The sequence below is a fragment of the Triticum dicoccoides genome, chromosome 7B (genome assembly GCF_002162155.2).
Source record: "Triticum dicoccoides isolate Atlit2015 ecotype Zavitan chromosome 7B, WEW_v2.0, whole genome shotgun sequence".
In the NCBI taxonomy this organism is placed as follows: Eukaryota; Viridiplantae; Streptophyta; class Magnoliopsida; order Poales; family Poaceae; genus Triticum; species Triticum dicoccoides.
This window is the reverse complement of record NC_041393.1, coordinates 314,244,293-314,248,897: the sequence shown is the minus strand read 5'-3', so window position 1 is coordinate 314,248,897 and position 4,605 is coordinate 314,244,293.

The window sequence follows — 4,605 nt, the reverse complement described above, 5'->3', positions numbered from 1 at the left end:
CGGAAAAAAAAAATTTGGTCGAAAAATTTCGAAAACGCATTTCTCGAAAAATTCCTTGTCGGGTAGCCACGCTCCGTTTAGGCCCAAAATTTTTCGAAAACGCATTTCTCGAAAAATTTTCTAGCTATCCTATTTTTAGGTGTTTCTGAGTGTTTTGAGACAGGTGCCATTATAGGAAGTTTTTTTTTGACCCGTTTCCAGTTTTTTGGTCCGGGCAGTCGAAAAAAAAAATTTGGTCGAAAAATTTCGTGCCCATCCTGTCAGTTTGAGCTAGAAAGAGTTTTGAGACACTCGCCATTATAGTGATTTTTCGCAAAAAAAAAGAGCGCAAAAAAAAAGAGCGCAAAAAAAAAGAGCGAAAAAAAAATTCAGAGTGTGCTTTTCCCTGGTTTACGTGCCGTGCCGTGATTTTGTTGGTGTTCTAGGCTCGCATCTCTAGCACAGTCTAGCCTAGGACCAGCACAGTACCGTCGTTGAGCGTTTATTCAACTTTGCATCTCTGAATTGATTATTGCTGACCCTTTTTGCTACCATAGTATAAGCCTTCCCAGCTCCACATACATCTACGTCGTGCGTTTGACTCTCCCTGCTAATCGCTCTATCCAAGCTTTGAGAGTTTTGACTACAACGGTTGCCGATCACCGCCTGTTGCTGGGTAAGAACTGGTAAGAATTTGAGTTTTGCTTGACGGATTTGTGACACCCACCACCACCACTTGTTCGTAGTCTGTAGGATCATATTCTTGTGTGTTTCTATTGCTGCTAACCATGCCAGGATCACAAGCCGACGAGATTGACTGGGAGAATTTATCGAACAAGGAGCTTCATGATAAGTTTCAGCAAATGATGACTGAACAGGTGCAAGATGTGCTGAACAATTTTGAAGAGGCCATGGAGAAGATCACTGGCCTTGAGAAGACGTTCGAAACAAAGCTTGATAACAGATTTAATGAATTGCTCGCGCGTCTTCCACCACCACCACCCGCTGCACCTAACGCACCTCTCCAACAACAACAACAACGACTACCTCCAAGTCGCGAAATAGACCTTCGCCGAGCGAGCCGTGTTCCTCTTGCGTTTGGCCAAATTGTTGGTGCTGCTGTTGATACTTCTGTGGCTCCTGCTACTGCTGTTGCTGGTACCCAGGAGGATGATGAGTATGCGGGCGATTATGAGGATGAGGTTGATCAAAATCAGATCTACGAGCAGCCACCAGCACCACCACCAGCAGGTCGACCTCAGGTATATATTCGTAATGGTAGGCCTGCACCACCACCTCAGGTACGAGATGATGTCCATATTCCTAAACTGAAATTGAATATTCCACCATTTGAGGGTAGATATGTTCCTGATATATATCTTACTTGGGAGTTAGAAACTGAACAACGATTTACATGTTTACAATATCCTGAGGAGAGACGAGTTGCTGCTGCTGTTTGTACTTTCACTAGTTTTGCATGTGTATTGATGAGGACATCAATACAATTGTTACACCCACAGCCCCTGCTGCTATACATACTGGACCAATTACTAGAGCTCGTGCACGCCAACTAAATTACCAGGTACTTTCGTTTCTTGGTAATGATTCTAATGTTCATGAGAATATGATGCTGCCTAAATTGGATACATTTGTTTTGCTTACAAATGAAGGGCCTAGCTTGGAGAAGGATGAACATTGGAGCAAGAACAAGCATGGAGATGATGGCATGCGCAAGGGGAACAAGAATGGAGTTACAAGTGATGATTTCAGGACTTTGAAGCCACCATAATGGGTGCATGAAGCCTTGGACGAAATATACAAGATGCCACTTCATAAATTTCGTCCCGAGGCTATTTTAGGTGCTGCGTCACCTTATTATTGGGCCAGGCCCATGTAATTTCGAAATACTTAAGTATAGGCTCTTTTTAGAGTCCGTATGTGTGGGGAAACAAGAGATAGGGTTGATTTCGGACTCCTCCACCAAGGGCCACGAAATTCCCCCCTCTTCCTCCATATATACAGCCCTTAGGGCATCGTTTAGACTTTGGGTTTTGTTTAGATTAAAAGTTCGCCATAGCTGCAACTTCGCGTACTTCGTTTGTGTTCAACGACCAGACAAAGGCGTCACAGAACCCCACCTTGATCAATAAAGCTTTCATCTTATATTCGCAATATCCAGATTGCAATCTTAGTTTCTTGCTTGTTCTTCGTTTGCTCGCAGGAAACAGACCCTCGTGGTCAGGTTGATCGTGCTCCGGCGTGGTCAATAACCTCTCGGAGTTGGTTTAGCGATTGCTAAGGCGCGACGTCCTCGCACGTTCGTAGTCGGATCGTCAAAGTCGACTTCCACCAAAGCGAAATCCACCATCTCATCGAAAGACGGGACACCTTTGCCTCTATCACATACCCACCATCCTCAGTAGCAATCATCACACGCTGAGATTTGCATTCTCTCGCATAATGACCTCTTCCCTTACAACGACGACAAATAATATCACTTGTGTGCCCAGTTGATGCCATGGAAGAAGAAGAGCTCTGTGTAGGCCCGGCAGGTGCGCTCTTGGCAAATAGTGGAGGTTGTGCCTGCTTTCTTGTATCACGGCTGGAGGTAGCAGCTGATGGAGGTGCTGGTGTAGTGGAAGTAGAGGATGCACGCGGTGTCCATGATGAAGGTCGGCCTCCAGAAAAGTTAGTTCGCGCCAATGCTTGTCGATCCTGCACTTCACGTTCAGCTTTACAAGCAAGATGGAATAAACGAGTGATATTAGTATACTCCTTATAGTCTAGAATGGTCTGAGTCTCTCTATTTAATCCACCCAGAAAGCGTGCAAGCATAGCTTCATTCTCCTCAACAATACCACATCTAATCATGCCAGTTTGTAATTCCTAATAATATTCTTCTACAGAATTTTTTCCTTGTCTTAAGCGCTGTAATTTTTGAAGCAATTCACGTTGATAATATGGTGGAACCCAATGAGTACGCATAGCAGTTTTCAAAGAAGCCCAAGTAGTTGGAATAGGATATAATCTACAATGTTCAGACCACTATACACATGCAAAACTAGTGAAAGCACAAACAGCAGCGGCAACCCGTCTCTCCTCGGGATATTGTAAACATGTAAATCGTTGTTCAGTTTCTAACTCCCAAGTAAGATATATATCAGGAACATATCTACCCTCGAAAGGTGGAATATTCAATTTCAGTTTAGGAAGATGGTCATGATCTCGTACCTGAGGGAAAGCCCTACCATTGTGATTATTTCCATGTGGACGACCTGGTGGTTGTGGTGCAGGTGGTTGCACGTAGTTCTGATTTTGAGCAACCTCATCCTCGTAATCTCCCACATAATCATCCTCCTCCGCATCAGTAGCAGGAGCCACAGAAGTATCAATAGCAGCACCAACAGTTTGGCCAAACGCAAGAGGAACACGGCTCGCTCGGCGGAGGTCTGTTTCGCGACGTGGAGGTAGTTGTTGTTGTTGTTGTTGGAGAGGTGCGTTAGGTGCAGCGGGTGGTGGTGGTGGAAGACGCGCGAGCAATTCATTAAACTTGTTATCGAGCTTTGTTTCGAACGTCTTCTCCATGCCATCTATCTTCTCCATGGCCTCTTCAAATCTGTTTAGCACATCTTGCACCTGTCCACTCATCATTTGCTGAAATTTATCATGCAAATCCTTATTCGTCATGTTCTCCCAGTCAGTCTCGTCGGCTTGTGATCCTGGCATGGTTAGCAGCAATAGAAACACACAAGAATATGATCCTACAGACTACTAACAAGAGGTGGTGGTGGGTGTCACAAATCCGTCAAGCAAATCTCAAATTCTTACCAGTTCTTACCCAGCAGCAGGCGGTGATCGGCAACCGTTGTAGTAAAAAAATCTCAAAGCATGGATAGATGTAGATGTATGTGGAGCTGGGAAGGCTTATAATATGGTTGCAAAAAGGGTCAGCAATAATCAATTCAGAGATGCAAAGTTGAATAAACGATCAACGATGGTACTGTGCTGGTCCTAGGCAAGACTGTGCTAGAGACGCGAGCCTAGAACACCAACAAAATCACGGCGCGGCACGTAAACAAGGGAAAAGCACACTCTGGAATTTTTTTTTGCTCTTTTTTTTGCGCTGTTTTTTTGCGCTGTTTTTTTTTGCAAAAAATCCCTATAATGGCGAGTGTCTCAAAACTCTTCCTAGGTCAAACTGACAGGATGGGCACGAAATTTTTTCGACCAATTTTTTTTTTCGACTGCCCGGACCCAAAAACTGGAAACGGGTCAAAAAAACTTCCTATAATGGCACCTGTCTCAAAACACTCAGAAACACCTAAAAATAGGATAGCCAGAATTTTTTTCGAAAAATGCGTTTTCGAAAAAATTTGGGCCTAAACGGAGCGTGGCTACCCGACAATTTGGGCCAAAAATTTGGGCCATATACCACCACCATATATCCACCACCAATCCGAGTTCCTTGATTATTAGGTTTGTTTTCGGGATCCATCCAGATTCCGATTCGTGTTTCCTTGCCGGAGTAGGTTTCGGAAAAAAAAAATTTGGTCGAAAAATTTCGAAAACGCATTTCTCGAAAAATTCCTTGTCGGGTAGCCACGCTCCGTTTAGGCCCAAAATTTT